General features: G+C 47.1%; 1 protein-coding gene across 2 annotated transcripts in view; it reads left to right on the top strand.

Annotated features, from left to right (window-relative positions):
- The first annotated feature begins 7,451 nt into the window (after positions 1-7,451).
- ARHGAP35 (Rho GTPase activating protein 35) overlaps positions 7,452-18,122 on the top strand; it is a 123,173-nt gene continuing 112,502 nt past the window's right edge. For both annotated transcript variants that reach the window (XM_079907738.1, XM_079907737.1), the window contains exon 1: positions 7,452-8,223. The gene's annotated coding sequence lies outside the window, so the exon portion shown is untranslated. The remainder of the gene's footprint in view (positions 8,224-18,122) is intronic.

Here is an 18,122-nt window from a genome sequence, read left to right on the forward strand (position 1 = left end):
TGCCTTTCCTTTGCGCTGTTCCCTGGAAATCCTTCCCCCATTTATTTGCTGGCTGACCTCTTCCTCTAGCTTAAACAGCACCTCCACAGTACTATATAGAGGACCCAACATACAAAAGTCCCCCTCTCCAACCCCTCAAATTCTCTAGGTCAGCAGTTAGTTTGATTTTTTTAAGCCTTTTTACGACTGTTAATGATTTATTTGGGGTGTGTGGGTCTGTTGTCTGGATCTCCCCTTAGGTCCCTGTTGAGAGCAGGGACCCTGTCTATTAACTGTATCTACATCACCTAGAACACGGTGGCACATAGTAAGCACTCAGTAAAGGTACTGATACTGAGGGGAGACTTGCCCTAATAAAAACAAACCATATCGTAGAACAATGTAAATTAAAAGTGTAGTATTGGCAGAAGAACCAACACATAGCTATTGAATAATTGCAGGGGCAAAAAGAGGTCAGAGATCATTTCCGTCTCTTGCACTGCTTTATCTCCAACAGCGTTGCAATGCAGGTAAGCAATGCGCCCAGGGTGAAAAATTTAAAAAGGCAGTCACTCGGGACTTTCCTGGCCGTCCAGTGGTTAAGACTCCATGCTTCCAATGCAGGGGGTGTGGGTTCGATCCCTGGTCAGGGAACTAAGATCCCATATGCCGCAGGGCGCAGCCAAAATTTTAAAAAAGTTAAAAAGGCACTCACTTTAGGTGCTGACCCAGCCCTTGCAGGAGCCTGAAAGTGAGCACCTGGCTTGCCTCCCCTTGGTCCCAGCCCTGATCTCCAGTGCCCAGCTCAGTGCCTGGCACAAGTCTGGTGTTTGTTTGATAAACATCTGCTGAATGAATGAATTAATAGGTATCAAGAAAACAGACACGTGTAATGCTAAGTAAAAGAAGTCTTACACGAATGAATAGTTACTATGCGATTTGTTTGAATGACCATGAAGACTAAAATTGGTAAAACTAATCTATGATGTGAAAACAGGAACAGTGATTGTCTCTGTGGGCAGGGGGCTAGGAGGTAAGGATTATGTTGGATTTGGCTTAGTAATATTCTATACTTTGAAAGAGGTTTTAGTTACATGGATGTAGATACACATCAAAAATCAACAAATGATACACAAGATTTGTGCATTTCACCTTACATAAAATTTACCTGAACAAAAATAGTCAGTAAATATTGAGCTCTATTTGATGATATGCATATTGGTTTGTTTTTTTGTCTTTTAGGGTTTTTTTTTGTTTTTGGCCGCGCCGTGCAGCATGCGGGATCTTAGTTCCCCGACCAGGGATCAAACCCGAGCCCCCTGCAGTGGAAGCGCGGATTCTTAACCACTGGACCACCAGGGGAGTACCTGAAATTAACTTTAAAATATATCAGAAAAGTAAGTTAGATTAGTGGATTGATTAAAGGATAGAGAGGTGAAAAGAAAAGAAACAAAATTATAGAATCTAGATGCTGAGTATATGGGCATTCACTGTGTAAAACTTTCCAACTTTATGTTTGGAAATTGCCCTAATAAAATAAAGAAAAAAAGAAAAGAAAACAGACACTGTCCCCACCCCGACGTCATTCATGGTCTAGCAGGGGAAATAGACTTAAATGATATATGCAAATAAATAACAAATTACTGAGCAAATAACAATAAATATTTCTTATTCACACAGCTTCTATGGATCGGGAATTTGGGAGCAGCTTACCTGGGTGATTCTGGTTTGGTGTCTCTCATGAGGTTGCAGTCAAGATGTCAGCTTGGGGACTTCTCTGGTGGTGCAGTGGTTAAGACTCCATGCTCCCAATGCAGGGGGCCCGGGTTCGACCCCTGGTCAGAGAACTAGATCCCACACGCATGCTGCAACTAAGAGTTCACATGCCACAACTCAGGAGCCCACCTCCCGCAACTAAGACCCTGCGCAACCAAATAAATAATTTTTTTTTTTTTAAAGATGTCAGCTGCGAATGCAGTCATTTGAAGGCTCAGTCGACTGGACCTGAAGGATCTCCCTCCCAGGGGCTCACTCATGGCGTTGGCTGATTAACGCTGGCTGTTGGCAGGAGGTCTCAGTTCCTCGCAGGTGGCCCCCTCCACAAGGACACATGAGCTGTTTTCCCCCAGAGTGAATGATCCAAGAAAGGGCAAGGCCAGAAGCTGCAATATGTTTTATGACCTGGCCTCAAAGTCACACCCTGTTATTTCCACATTATCTTATTGGTACCCGGAACTGCCCTATCCGAGGTAGGAGGGGATCTGAATACCAGGTGAGAATCAGCAGGGTCCGTCTTGGAGACCTGGCTACCACAATTGCTTAAAGCAGAGACACCTAGCCTAGCTGAGGAGTTAGGGACAGAGCTAGGCAGAGTGTCCAAGCAGGGAAGAGACCTTGTTTCTGCTGTCAAGTATCTCATGGCCTGGGTGGTTTGGAGTCTGAGTCTGTCTATATCTATGGAATATAGATATAGACAGAAAGGACTAGTCCCAGCACTTCTTCTTTACTACAGAACCTGGAAAGACGCTTTCCTTTGAGGTGTCGTTTCAACATGCTTGTCATAGGGAAAAATTGGAAAGAGACAAAATATGCATTGATGGGGAAAAAGCAGCTAGTTCATATGCAGTCACATAAAAAAATGTGTGCATTCAGGCAACTATATAGAGAAGTCTGGAAGAAAACACATTTCTCAAAAGGCGAGGGGATGCGGTTGGGTTGTCCAAGGAGACTGCATCTTATCTGGTGTATTTTAAAATTTTGTAAGCACAAGAAATTCATGTATTATTGGTAATAGAATAATGAAAAGAATACATAACACAATTGAACGTGGGCAAAAGATTTGAACAGCATTTCACAAAAGATGCTATTCAAATGGCTCATGTATATATGAAATGATACTCAACCTCATTAATCAATGGGATAAGACAGATTAAGACCACAGCTGGATACCACTACACAGCCATTAGCATGGCCAAAGTTAAAAAGATGGACAATATCAAGTGTTTGGGAAAACGTGGAGCAGCTGAAATTCTTCTACATGTCTCTGGGGATGTAAATAGGTGCATCCGCTTTGGGAAACTGGTTGAAGTACACATGCACACCCTGTGACCAGCAATTTCACTCTCATGTACATATCTAGCAGGAATGAGTACAAATATTTACCAAAAGACATGTTCTAGACTGTTCATAGCAGCGCTGTTCATTATAACTAAAAGTGGAAACTCCCCAGATGCTCACCAACAATAGCATGTAAAAATACATCGTGGATTCTTCACACAGTAGAATACTACACAGCACTGAGAATGAACAATCTCCATTTACACAAAGTAACGTGGATAAATCCAACAAACTATGTTGATCAAAAGAGACCACTTAATTCCGTTTATGTAAAGAATTAAAACAGGCAAAACTAAAACTAAAATAAGCATAGAAATCAGGATAGGGGGTCTTCTTGTAGGGGGAAGAGGAGTGACTGGAAGGGGACGGGGTTGGGGGGCTTCTCAGAGATTGGTCACATTCTGTTTTTTTATCTGGGTGCTGGTTACAAGGGCGTGTTCTCTTGGAATATTCATCGAGCTGTACACTTGTGATTTGTGCACTTCTCGGTGTGCATGTTTTATTTTATTTTATTAAATTATTTTTTTAATGGGATCTCTCTCTGTCTCTCTGTCTCTCTGTCTCTCTCTCTCTCTCTCTCTCTCTCTCTCTCTCTCTTTCTCTCTCTGTCTCTCTCTTTTTTTGGCCGTGCCACGCAGCATGAGGGAACTTAGTTCCCCCGTCAGGGATCAAACCCGTGCCCCCTGCAGTGGAAGCGCGGAGTCCGAACCCCTGGACCACCAGGGAATTCCCTCCATTTTTAAAGTTTATAAAAATTGGGAGGTTCATCATCCATCCTTCCATCAGACATTTAGCGTGTGCCCACTACGTGTCAAACACTGGCCAGGCGCTGGGATTTTGCACTGAGCCTAGGCATCCCCGCCTCCCATTCCTTCCTCGTGATTGGCTGCTCTTCCGGCCAATGGCGGAAGAGTTCACCTCTCTTTGCCATAACAGCCGCAGCATCAGCTAGCTGCAGCTTCCTCAGTTCGGTTTGTAGGCGGCGCTGTGAGCTCACCAACTCCTTGGTCAAGCTGAGACCTGGTCCCCACCCTCTGATTCTTTCTGACTCTGAGGAATGGAGAGAGAATATGCCCCAGCACCTCCACCCTCTTTGCAGAACTCTTTTGTGGATTTTTCTGCCTGTGCATCTCCCCGATGCGGATCCAGATCCCCAGGTCCCACCTCACACCTACTCCAGCTCCACGGTTGGTGTGACCTCCAGTCCCAGCTATTTGGGCCTCTAGGTCCACGCTTGGGAAATCTTGACAGTGGCCTAGGCCGGCAGTCGGCACCTCTCTCTGTCAGCTAATTGTTTACTCGCTTGTCTATTTATCCTGGAGTGGAGGTTAGCCGAGTGCGCGGAGGCGGCTGCCCCCAGAGAAGCCTGCTTCCTGTGGTTGGCTTGCTCAACTAACACCCGCCCTCTTGTGCACTGGAAAGAAATGCAGAGCTGGGAAGGCCCTCCTTGTTGGTTCCCTTCGTTCATCCAGGGAAACACTGCCTGAGCCCCTGCCTTGTGCCTGGACCTGTGCTAGGAACATCAACGTTGATAGGGACACCCCCAACCTGTCCTCATGGGGCTCACAGTCCAGTGAGATAGAGAGAACTATCAGTATAGGGGAACAACCCAGGGGTGGTCAGGGCTTGGCTGGAGGACCCGAAGGTGCTGTGGAAGCCTAGAGGGAGACTGGCAGGGCCTCAGGGAGGGCTTCCCGGAAGAGGGGACATCTGAGCTAGTATCTGAAAGAGGGAAAGAAGTTAGTCATTAAACAAGGACTGTGTCTTGGCTACCATGCCTGCAGTGCCAGCCATCATCCCCTTTGTTTAGAATTAGATTCATTCATTTATTCATTAGCAATTATTTATTGTGGGCCATTTTCCAGACTGAGGAACTAGCCAGAATTCCTGCCTTCAAAGGGCTCACACATAAAGTGGTGATAACAGGGACTTCCCTGGTGGCGCAGTGGTTAAGAATCCGCCTGTCAATGCAAGGGACACGGGTTTGAGCCCTGGTCCGGGAAGATCCCATGTGCCGCGGAGCAACTAAGCCCATGTGCCACAACTACTGAGTCTGCGAGCCACAACTACTGAGCCCGCATGCCACAACTAGTGAAGCCTGTGCGCCTAGAGCCCGTGCTCCACAATAAGAGAAGCCACCGCAATGAGAAGCCCACGCACCGCAATGAAGAGTAGCCCCGGCTCTCCGCAACTACAGAAAGCCCGCGTGCAGCAACAAAGACCCAACACAGCCAAAAAAAAAAAAAAAAAGAAAGAAAGAAAAATGGTGATACCAATACAGAACTTCAACCCCTGATGGAGTGCTGTGAAGAAGTACTAGGTGTGCAACTATCTGACCCCAGTTGTCTGGGTTTGAATCTCACATCTGACACTCACTAGCTGTGTAACCTCTTTGTGCCTTAGTTTAGCAGAATAACAACTCTAACCTACTTGTAAGGTGTTCTGAGGGTTAAGTGAGTTAATATGTTTAAAGTGCTTTAGAATGTTGCCTAGCATAAAGTGCCCATTTTTATAAAAATATGAGGGTTAGGCCAAATCTGCGAGGCCACCCTGAGGAAGTGACTTCGAGTGAAACTTGAATGATAAGACAGGGTCGATGGGCTCCAAAAGAAGGGGAGAGGGGCATCTGGATCCAGAGTGAGCCCAGGCTTCTCTCTTCTCTAGGTGCTGCCAGTTCAAAAATTCCCCAAGATTGGAAGGACCTAGAATACGGCACTGGAGTTATGAACACGTATTAATTTGAAGTAGGGGAATCCGATGTCCCTTCTCCCGTTTTTCTGGTGTTCTCAAGTGATAGATCTCAAAATCACTTACAAACCAGGGCTTGCAGTGGCACCTAAAGAAAATCTGGCCCACGCATTGGATTTGTTTAGCCCACAGCGCTAAAAACAAACTTTAAAAAAAGTCATGAATGGGGACTTCTCTGGCTTTCCAGTGGTTAAGACTCCCGCTTCCACTGCAGGGGGCACGGGTTGGATCCCTGCTAGGGGACCTAGGATCCCGCATGCCACGTGGGGCGCCCCCCCAGAAAACAAGTCACGAGCATCTAAAAATCAAATTTCATGCATTAAAAGTGTTAAATTAAAAAAAAAAAAGGGAGTCAATGGAAACAACCGTCATCAGTAATCAGAAAACCTTTATTTGATGGGATGCTTTAAAACTTGAGCACACTTCAATTTCATTTTATTTTACTTTTTTATAGATTTATTTATTTATTTACGTATTTTTTGGCTGCATTGAGTCTTCGTTGCTGTGCGCGGGCTTTCTCTAGTTGCTGAGAGCGGGGGGCTACTCTTTGTTGCAGTGCGAGGGCTTCTCTTGTTAGAGAAGGCTCTAGGCGTGCAGGCTTCTGTAGTTGTGGCACACAGGCTCAGCACTTGTGGCGCACGGGCTTAGTTACTCCGCGGCATGTGGGATCTTCTCGGACCAGGGCTCGAACCCGTGTCCCCTGCATTGGCAGGCGGATTCTTAACCACTGAGCCACCAGGGAAGCCCCACACTTCAATTTTTAAAAAAACATTGAGATATGACCTCAAAAACAAAACAAAACTTGAGCGCATGTAATTTTATTTATCAGCGTTTATAGAGCAAGGCATGATTTTCAGCGCTTTACAAGTAGAACTCATTTAATTCTCCCTGCAAACCTTACTAAAGAGCTAAGATTATCATTCCATTTTTTAGATGAGGAGACTGAGTAAAGAAATGAAAAATGCAATAAGAAGCATAGCTTTTCTTCATGCATTCTTTGAATATTGACTGGGCTCCCAGAACGCTCATCTTCCAAGACCCGTACTTCCGGAGGGGTCCCAGAGGAACCCCTCTTCAGTTCAGAGGAATTCAGGGGTTACAGTGGTGCCCCTTCCCATCACTACTCTTTCCCCTCCGGGCTCTCGAACTGACATTTGATTTGCAGTCATTTACACAATGCCGACTTGGAGGCCAGGGCTGCATGCGGGACCAGGCCTCCGCGCCTCTTCCGGGATCAGGCGATCACAGAACCCAAAGCAAGTTGTAATAAGGCACTCGTTACCTGCAGATTTTCTTCTCTGCCAGGAAAAAGAGCACGCGCTCCTCAGCCCCGCCCCTTCTTCCGGATCGACGAATTGAGGCTCCTATTGGGCTAAGGCGGGCCACGCCTCTTCGTGTTCCCCAATCAACTCCTCCACTGGGTGCGCTCCCTCCTCCTCAGCCCCGCCCCACCGCCCCAAGTTACGTCGCCCCCTCTCTCCTCCTCCGTTTTCCCCGGGGCTGAGCTCGCGGCAAACCCACCGCCCCTTGCCTCTCATTGGCTGGTCAGGTCCCGCGCGAGCGGGATCGCGCCCTTCGCTCCCGCCCCCAAAGCTGGGCCATGCCTCTCCCCTCCCGCTTTCTCCAAGAGCCAGGGCGAGGAGGGTTTCGGCTGCTTCTGGCGCGCGCAAGGGTGCGCGCGCCTCTCGAGGACCACTCCCTCCGCCTCGTGCGAGTAGCCGCGGCGGCTGGCACCCCCTCCCGCGCACGCGCACTTGGCCACCCCATTCCTCTGCCCGGTCGCGGGTCGCCTCGCGCTCTGTCTCGACCCGCAGCCACCGCACTAGCGGCATTTCTTGGGGGCGCACGCGCACTGCGTCCTCCGCACCCGTTCCCTGTACGCGGCCGATGCAGTGGCAGTGAGTCCCTCGGGCGCGCACGCGCTCTCGCTTCTCCTCTGCCACGCGCCGGTTATCCCCTCGCTGCGCGCCCTCACGGGCCGTTATCCCCCTGCAACGGTCCCCGCGCCACGCACGCGCAGCAGCGAGGGGGAGCGCGCGCGGGAGCGGCGGCCGCAGGAAGGAGGCGCCGCCGCCGCCATTGCGAAGGAGGGAGGGAAGGAGCGAGCAAGGCTGGTCCGCCCTCCCCCTGGTTCCCGCCCCTCCCCCCTTCCCCTCCCCGCCCCCCGCCCCGAGGGAGAGCCGCGGAGCGGCGGGAGGAGGAGGTGGAGGAGGCGGAGGAGGGAGTCCGCGAGGGAGGGTCCGCCCGGCCCCCCGCCGCCGGAGCTGCCGCCGCCGCCTCAGCTGCCGCTGAACGAGGAGCAGCAGAACATGGCGCCGGGGCCGCCGTCGCCGCTGCCGAGATCCCGGAGGCCAGGGCCGCGCTGAGGGCGCCCAGCTGGTGAGTGCGCGAGCTCGCGGGCCCCGGCCGCGAGGCCGGGCGCCGCCCCGCTGCGGGGTCCAAGGGGAGGCGGGGACGGCGGGGCCCGGAGCCCGCGAACAATGGAGGAGCCGGAGGGGGAGGGGAGGGAGCGGCCCCCCAGCCCCCCGGGCCCCGCCGGCCCCGCCGATTCGTGCTGCGGCCCGGCCCGCCGGGGCCCGTCTGCCCTTCGGACTTGCCCCTGCCCGCCCAGCCCTGCTGTCGCCGCGTCTGCCCCCGCCCTCCAACCCATTGGGATCTCGGTGTCTGCCTCGGCCTCCCCCCCCAACTCTGCTCCCAATTCTGCGCCTCCCCCTTTCCTCTTCCGCCCCTCAGTGATGCCCTTCGCCCCTCCTAGACTCTGCAGTGCTCAAGGGATCCACCTCCTCAGTGACCCTTCCGCATCCCTTAATTCTGGACCCGCACTTTGAGATTCGTGATTCTTCTGCCTTCTTCGATTCCGCTCTCACCACCCTGGATCTGCCCCCTTCTTTGACCCAATCTTCTGTTACCCTCCGCTGTTTCACCGCCAGGAGCTGTCCCTCTAGGACCTGCGGTTCCACCTCCTTGGTGATTCATCCAAACCCTGTTCGTCTTGGCACTGCTGCTCCCAGGTCTTCTCCTTGGACTTAATTCCACGTTCCTCTTGGGCCCTACTGCCTGCTGACAAAACCTGCTCCCCCCGCCATACCCCTGGACTCTCTGACCCTCGTCTGCCTCAGTTCAGTTCCCTGCCCCCTCTCGGACTCCGATGCACCATGCTTGCCTCCTCCCCTGCTCAGACCTTGCTCCCGTCTGCCATTCAGAGCCTTTCCTCTCTTCCAGACCTTTCTGCCTCCCCACTCTGCCCCTCATTCAATCTCAGATCTTGCTGTGCCCTCCAGCCTGCTTGCTTTCCGACTTTGCCTTCCATGAGGCAGCCTCCTCCCCCTTCTCTGACCCTGCAGCTCTCTCGTTTCTGCCTTTCACTTCTCTGACCTTTCTCCCGAACTCAGCCTCTCCGCAGCCTCAAGCCCTGCAGTCCCCAGTTCTACCCCAGTGTTCTCCTTGCTGTTTCCTCTCTTCCCCACCTCGTTATTGGCCCTCTTTTGAGCGGTTCCATTCATTTGCTCCGGCTTCCTTTGACCTGTCTCCCCTTCAGTACTTCTCTGTGTAAGGCCTGCTTCCAGCCTCTTTCTCCAAGTCCTGTCCTCTTCATTTTGGCCCTTCTTAGATTTGTCCTTTACCTCACTGAACCGTCGATAACTTGTCTCTGATCCATCACCCCCTTCCCTTCCCATTCTGCACCTCAGACTTGCCCCCAATCCTTTTTGCACCTGCTCTTTCATTTCTTCAGTTCCGCCCCATCCTCTCTATTTAATGCTTTCCTCACAGCTCTGCCCCTTTTGGAGCTGTCCACTTGTCCACCTATTTTTTGGACCCATTTTAACTCTTACTGCTGTCCCTTCTCGGTGTGGTCCTCTTTAACTCTGGTCATCTTGTGACTGCCTCGCACCTCTGTTGCCTCTCAGTTCCAAGTTTTCCACCTGATCTTCTATCCCCCCACCATTTTGATTCAGCTCTCAACCTCCACTCTCTCCTTCCTCGTATTTGTCCTCCCCTTTTTGCCCTACCTCTTGCCCCATTACTGAGTCTCCTTCCCCCTGCTCTGCCCAGTATAGAGATGCTTTCCCAATCATTCCTACCTGTCACTCCCCCCACCCCAGCTTCCTCTTAGAGCTATCTCAGTTCTGGGCTAGAGTCTCCCTCCCTTTTGTGACCCCTCTCCCAGATCTGTTCTTCACTGCCTTGTTTTCTCCTTCATCTTTTCTTTCCCCTTGTATCTTGCGAGGCTTCTTCTCTTCCCATTTAGTTCCTATCAGGTTTGCTTCTCCCAGCTCCCCTGCTTGACCTGCCCGTTCCCACTGGGTGCTTCCCTTCTTCAGGCATGCCTTGCTCTGGTCTCCATCCCTCAGCTCTGGAGGGGAAGGGGCTGGGCTGGGCCTCGGCTTCTGCAGGCTCAGGTTTAGACTGCAGATTCTCTCAGCTCTCTGACCCTGAGGGTTTTATCTCGAGGGATCCTGTGAGATCTGAGTAAATAGGTGGGGGCTGGTTGATTGGTTACTGCTCTCGAGTCTGGGAGTGTCTCCCCCATCTCCCCCATTTCTGCCAAGGTTAGTGGTGGTGGGAGTAGATCTCCTTTCCACTGCCCCGCTTTCTTTCCCGCTCCCATTTTGCTCCCCAGCCCCTTCGGGTCCCTGGGCTTTGCAGTTTTGTGTCCTTCGGAAAAGGAGAGTGCAGCTGCTCACAGGTCTGTCTTCTCTTTCTCACTTTCCCTCCCTCTTTCTCTGAGCTGTTGAGACAGTTGTACCCTCTCTCCCCTTCACCTCCAAGCCAGCACCCTTTGGGAGAATTTAGGAGTATGCTTTTTTGTTTTTTTCCAGCTGACAAGTCATATTTGTTTTACCTTCGGCTGGGAAAATGCCAGTTCTCGAGTTCTCCCCAGTCCCACCGGGGGCTGTGGTCGCACTTGCTGTTTACTGCTGTGGGTCTGCAGAAGCTGCCTAATGGCCTCTGGTTTGCTTTGTGACCTTTGGGAAGGGTGGTGGAAAGTGGGCTTATTTCTTTTTCACCTCTGCCCCAGGAAGGATTCAGCTTCCTGGTCTTCAAAATGGTGAGGGCCTGGGTTTGGAAAGCTCTTTGCAGTTGTTTGTTGAAACAGAGTGCCAAGTGTCACTTAGATTTCTGCCCTCTGGTATTGCAGGCGCTCCCAGTCACAGGAGTTGAATGCTGATAGGTAGATCTATGTTTGGGAAAGGGAGGGGGCTCATTGCTGTACCAGGAGTATGTGGGTGGACCCTGACACTCCCCCAGCCTTTTTTAAATTTTTTTTTTTTTTTTCCCCCGGTTCGTGGGCCTCTCACTGTTGTGGCGTCTCCTGTTGCGGAGCGCATGGCTCACGGGCCCAGCCGCTCCGCGGCATGTGGGATCCTCCCGGACCTGGGCACGAACCCGTGTCCCCTGCATCGGCAGGCGGACTCTCAACCACTGCGCCACCAGGGAAGCCCTCCTCCAGCCTTTTGACTGCCCTGATTTGGTAGAGTGAGAGATTGGGTTTTTGGTTTATTACCTGTGAAATGTACCTTTGCTGCCTTTTCCTTGAGCTTTAGTGATCTTATGTTGGGGGTGGGGTTTAGTAAATTCATTCAGAGGAAGAGGTGGTTTTTACAGAAAACCAGACAAGCATTTTCCTTCCTTACCTTGGGAGAAGGAAGCTTTTGCATGTTCTAGGTTTATTTATTTTATTTCTTGAGTAAATCAAAAGCCTGATTTTTTTCCCCCCTGTGGCCTAGGGCAATTGCATGTTAAAGCAGCCATCAAGCTGTGAAGGAGCGTTTACAGGAAGGACTTTATTTCTTAACTGAGCTATAATCAAACTTTGTTTACTTCAGCACTTATTTAGAATAGTTCTGTGTGAATGCTTGTGAAATAAAAAACATTCACTGTCATCTACAGAATTGAACCATTGACTCATCAAATGTTAGGGCATTTGTATGTGAGACGGTGAGGGGGGCTGGATAGTAGATCCTTATGGCTCCTTTAGTTTCTGAGTTTTTAGGACTTTAAGTTTTGTGACAAGCAGAGTCTGGTAATTGTAATTATCTGTGGCATTTGTCTCCACCATTATTGACTTTAAGAATTTTGGTTTATTTCTGTTAGTTTCTGTTCATTTCTGAATTTTGGCCTTGTGAACCATGATTAATTCTCTGAATTTGTTTGTGTTTATGTTCCTCGTGTTGGTATAAATAGTTGTTTTGTTTTTTATTCTTAATGTGGAAGTGGCAGCTAATTAAGAATAAAAACAACTGTGTATGCAGTACTGCTTAAATTCGTGTTCCAGGGTTTTAACATCACTGGCAGCATAGAAAGTTTCTGCGTGCCCAAAGCTTACGTTTACATAATAGGAGGAGAGGAGACAGAAGAACAAAGAGCTGATTTTTCTTCCTAAACTGGTAACTGATGTTCCAGAGCTTGTCAGATTTCTCTGATGGTAGCAGAGGCTCCAACTCCTGTATCAACATTTGTTTTCATGAAGGAATTGGGTGCTACAGAAATCTGAGGTGGTAGCCTTGGCCTTCTGGAACATTTAATGTGCCAGTTGGGGGTGGGGTGTGGAGTGGGGGATGGCGGTAGACCTAGTAATAGGTCTTCAAGGGCTCTTGCCCTGCCTAGAAAATCTTTGTATTACTGGCCTGATTAAAGTTCCTGTCTTTTTTTTATACTAGCCTTTCTTTTTGGCTATGACCCCCTCCCTTACCCTCTGCCCCTTTTTTCTTGCCATGATGAAGGCCAAAGATTTAGGACAATAAAAAGATCAGAAATCCTCTTGATACTGGACACATGCAAGTTGTCCTTGTGCAGATCCATGGGCCTAATGGTGACTTTTGACAAAGGACAGTCTGGGAGGAGTGAGGGTTGCATAGGTGACTGTAAACTACAGCCTCATGGGTGTTTGGTCAGTCTGTATGTGATGAGGAAACACATCAGGTCAATACAGTTGGAGATTGAAAAGATGAGACTAGTTGTCTGTTTCCCTCTAGTCTTGTCTGCTTTCCCCTCTTCCGTCTGCTGTGGTGTTCTGAGAGGTGTTAGGTCTCTTGTAGGGCCTTCCTGTGATCTGCTTTGACTCTTGTCATTCACCAACTGGCAGTCTAAACAGTGTGTTAACGTACTCAGTCACTGTGACATTTTATTTATCATCTAGTTCAGTCGTTTAAAATTTCTTTTCCACACTATATGAAATAGATAAACTTGGAGATTCTCTGCTTGAAGAGGGAAGGTGACCAGCGGAAAGCCGTTGGGTTTGGAACAACAGCTTGAAGGTCAGTGTGCCTCGTCTAGCCTCCTCATTTACAGTTGGGGAAATGGAGAGCTTGCAAGGGGCATGCTGACAGGCTTCCTGTCATAGTTGAAAAAGTAATGGGCATACGGGTAGGAGACCTTCTGGTCTAGGCCTTAACCTAATTAGAGGGACACTTGGACAGAATGCTTTACCTCTCTGGACTTCACATTCGTAGCCTGAAGTCTTGTGTGCCATTCAGCTCTGATTGTAGGTTCTCGTCCTGGATCACATACCACATCAAAGCTGGGACTGGGACTGGGCTCCTGGTGCTACACTTAACCACTGCACCCCCCCCCCCCCCATCAAATCCCGTAACCCAGAACGGGCCAGGCAGTGGCGGGGCTCTTTCCCCAGGGGATGCGGTACAATGAATTGAATTACCTTTGTTGTATGCTTTTTCAAAAATAAAATAAACACTTGCCTCTTTTTCAGGCATTCACATGAAGACTAGTTTATAATTTGGGGAGAAAGGGGCATCCAGACTGTATTAACTACATAACTAAGACCATATACCTCTTAAAAACAATATGGAATTTTTCAAGCTGAGTCATTGTTGACCTAGGCTCTCAAATAGCAGTGGTCTGAATAGCACTTGAATGCTGGAATTAAGAAATGCAAACAAATCATTCATGTTCATCTTCCTGAAAGTTTATTTCAATTTAATTTTTGATACTATGCTTTATCAGGCTTCCTCTATGAAGAATTCTTGAAAATAATACTTGGCATCTGTCAGTCTAATCTTCATTTATTTGCTTCGCTGATGTTAAGAGACACCATTAAGTTGATATATTAGCAGAGAACCAGCCATGAAGCATCCTCACAGGAAAGTAATATTTATTTTAGTTAAAAGTAGCCAGACTTGCCTATCTCCTTCATCCTTTTTGAAATGAGCATTTTCATTTTATGAAATTTGTGGCAGTTGTGATGTTGCATTATGCATCTATAGGTATTTCATACTTTTTAAAAAAATTAATTTATTTTGGCCGCGCTGGACGACATGCGGGATCTTAGTTCCCTGACCAGGGATTGAACCTGCGCCCCCTGCAGTGGAAGGGCAGAGTCTTAATCACTGGACTGCCAGGAAAGCCCTCATACTTTTTTTTTTTTTAATTATTTATTTGGTTGCACCAGATCTTAGTTGCGGCACATGGGCTCCTTAGTTATGGCTTGCAAACTCCTAGTTGCGGCATGCATGTGGGATCTAGTTCCCTGACCAGTGATCGAACCTGGGCCCCCTGCATTGCGAGTGTGGAGTCTTAACCACTGCACCACCAGGGAAGTTCCTACCCTCATACTTTTTTTGCTCTCCTAGTGTCTGCCTTCTTATTTGGAAAATGTTCTCTTGCTAGTCACTATTGTAATATTTGCGTTTGGTAATCAAACTTGAACAATTGAGAGGCAGCTTCCTATGGCGTAAACAATGTTGAATTGATAAAGAAGAAACCTGGGTTCTAGCCCTGGCTCTGCTGCTTACTAGCTGAGTGACTTTGGCCAAATCATTTTCACTTCTCTGGGCTACAGTTTCTTCATTAGAAAAATGAAGGGATTATTACCAGTTGGTTCCCATTATTTCCCATCATACCTAGCAAAATATCTTGTACATAGTAGGCCCCCACTACATACTTGCTGATTGAAGCCAAGCTGGTGCCAATGACTTTTTTTTTTGGTGGGGGAGGGGGGGAGTTGGGAAGATGTGTACACTGACCATAATGGCTGTTTTTAGGCTTGAAACTCTTAGATGGCATGCCCTCTTGGTCAGCATTTGATCCCTATACATACATACACACATACATCGTAAGCGTCTTGATGAGGCCTACACAGCTAATAGATGCTAGGGCTATGTTATAAATCCATGTCTGTCTGATTCTAAAATTTGTGTTTATTTTATTAGACTGCCTTGCCTGTCTAGGACGTAAGAATAAGCTGTACTTCTAATCCATTGAGGAATTCATAGTCAGTTATAAACAATTAGCTATGTATATAATATGGGGTGGGGTGAGGGAAGTGAATGTTCAATAGACTATTATTAATTTCTAGCTGCTTTGGAGGCAGTCCCATATTAATCTTAAAGATTTTCATATTCAGAGACTGAACACACATTAGGTTCCATATCACAGTATTTTAAAAGGAATCCACAGCCACAAGTACCAGCTTGTCTTTCTAGTCAGCATATTGAAGAAGTTGAGCATTTTATTTCTGACCTGGATTCACACCCAGGTATAACAAAACTGTAAGCAAATTTGTCTAACAGAAATAAGATGGAAATGTTTGGTCACGTTATGGCCTTAAATCTATATTTTGGGACTTCCCTGGTGACCCAGTGGTTGAGAATCCGCCTGCCAATGCAGGGGACATGGGTTCGATCCCAGGTCCAGGAAGATCCCACATGCAGGGGAGAAAGTAAGCCTGTGTGCCGCAACTGCTGAGCCTGTGCTCTAGAGCCCGCAAGCCACAACTATTGAAGCCCGTGCTCTGCAGCAGGAGAAGCCACCATAATGAGAAGCCCACGCACCGCATCGAAGAGTAGCCCCCCCCCCCCGTCGAAGCAACTAGAGAAAGTCTGCGCACAGCAACGAAGACCCAGCGCAGCCAAGAAAAAAAAATCTATATTTTCTTTGGCAAATAGAAAAGTATCTGAATAGCTCTTAATTGATTTTCTTCTGAGAAAACTCTCTAGACAACTACAAATGTATAGATAAAAATATACTTTGCCCCTTGACTTGTTTGTGTGGAGCTCCCTATAATACTTTTTTTAAAAAATTTCAATTCAGAAAGTTATTAAATAATGTTGGGGTGAGAGAGTGTTTTCCAGCTACAGCTAATAGCCTCCTGAAGTGTAAAAAAAATATTGTTGCATTGTACTTCTTCCCATCTCCATTTAAAAGAAAGGTCAAAACCGAGGCTTCATCTATTGCAGCCTGCACTGCTTAGGAATAAGACAAGGAAAATGATTACTGTTAATTGCCATGGGCAATTAAAAAGGATTCTTTGTTCAGTAACAAATTGATTGTGTTCAAATGAAAGTCAGCACTGCATTAATACAAGATTATTAGATTCTTGAAATCAGCATCTTCAGCTAGAGTGGCTTTCACTTCAAGGGAATTGTGTCACTGGGAGTAGTGTACCTAAATGCTTGGTGATTAAAAGTACTAGGTCTTGTACTTCCTTGGTGGCGCAGTGGTTAAGAGTCCGCCTGCCAATGCGGGGGACGCAGGTTCGAGCCCTGGTCCAGTAATATCCCATATGCCACGGAGCAACTAAGCCCATGTGCCACAACTGCTGAGCCTGCAATGCCACAACTTCTGAAGCCCATGTGCTTAGAGCCCGTCCTCTGCAACAAGAGAAGCCACCGCAATGAGAAGCCCGTGCACCATAGTGAAGGATAGCTCCCGCTCTCTGCAACTAGAGAAAGCCCGCATGCAGCAACGAAGACCCAACGCAGCCAAAAATAAATAAATAAATTTATTGGGGAATAAAAAAAGTATCTCTAGGTCTTTATTTTTCAGAAGTGCTTATTAAGTTTTTAGGTGGAAGACTGGTAGATGCTGCTTTTGTAATATCATTTTTAACGGGCTGATATCATTGAATATTTTAATGCTGCTGACCTATAGGAAATTTCTTCCACTGATTGGTCAGTCAGTTGAGGAATGCACATAAAACCGTTGATAAATGAGGAAAAAGGACACTGACTGTTGCGGGAGTGGGTTATGGCATATGCCTAGTATTAGTCAACAGCCATGAAGGCTTAAAAATGGTCAGTTGAGCTAAAGTACTTGTGATTTGATGTTGTATGTGTATATACAGGGAATACATATTTTCTTACGTACAGATTCCCTTAACATTTTTTCTTTTTGTTTACCTTTTTTTTAATTAAGGAGCAACTTACATGTAGAAAAGTACATAAATCTTAAGTGTACATTTCTGAATTTTCTACATCTTGTACAGACCCCTTTTTCATATGATGGGGCATAATTTCCTTTCCACACAATTGTTCCTAATTGGGAAACTGTTTGAGAGTCTATCTGTAAGGCCCTTCGGTCATGACTTCAGTATACAAATGTGAATGTGTGGGATCATATTTATAACTTTTCCAAGTTTGTTCGGGGTCATATACCTGATAATGAATGGGATAATAGTGATCTCGCACAAATTACAAGTGTCGAAAGCATCTTGTAATAACAGATCTTTCCTATTTGTGTTGTAATTCCAGAGTTTTTGGGTCTCTGTTTACTTGGAATTGAAAGGAAATAGGTATGGTCACTGCTGTGACATCATGATGGGACTGTCAGGCACGCAAACTGGTGTGAACTCTCTGGAAAGCGGTTTGGCAATGTTTTAAGAGACACAATCCTTGATCTAGTTATAGGTATCTATATGGACCAAAAACTAGAGATGAGGACCAAGATTTTATACAAAGATGTTAATTATAGTGATGTATATTGGAAAGAAGAGAAGCAATCTAAATGTTTTAACTTTAAGGGAATGGTCACTTTATGGAAAAGTCTGGAGTCATGTAAAAAGGATGTTTTTGGAGAATTCTTGACATGGGAAAGTGCACACAAAATAAAATTAAGTATGAGAAAAAAGCAGGATATAGAACTATAAACAGTGTGGTTCCAGTTATTTAAAAATATATATGGGAAAAAGTGGAAGAAATATGCCAAAGTGCTGTTAGTATTTATCTTTATGTTGTAGAATTTTGAGTGATTAAATTTTTTTTTTTCTGAGTTTTCCCATTTTCCATGATTTTACTGTTTTTGATTCAGAGGAAAAAAAGGTTAAACAATTTTTTTTTTTTTGACATAGCAGTTGTATTGTTTGGTTTTTCTTGAAAACATGTGAAGGAAAAATTGAGCTGAAAAGCAAGAAATTAGTAATAGTGAGGTCTGTTGGACTCTAGTACCTTTGAAGGTAAGGCAGTTACCCTTTCTTAGCACAATAATTGAATTATAAATTATAGCAGTATTACCAGTTAATAACAGCAGTATGCTTACTGAGT

This window comes from Stenella coeruleoalba (assembly GCF_951394435.1).
Source record: "Stenella coeruleoalba genome assembly, chromosome: 20".
Classification (NCBI taxonomy): Eukaryota; Metazoa; Chordata; class Mammalia; order Artiodactyla; family Delphinidae; genus Stenella; species Stenella coeruleoalba.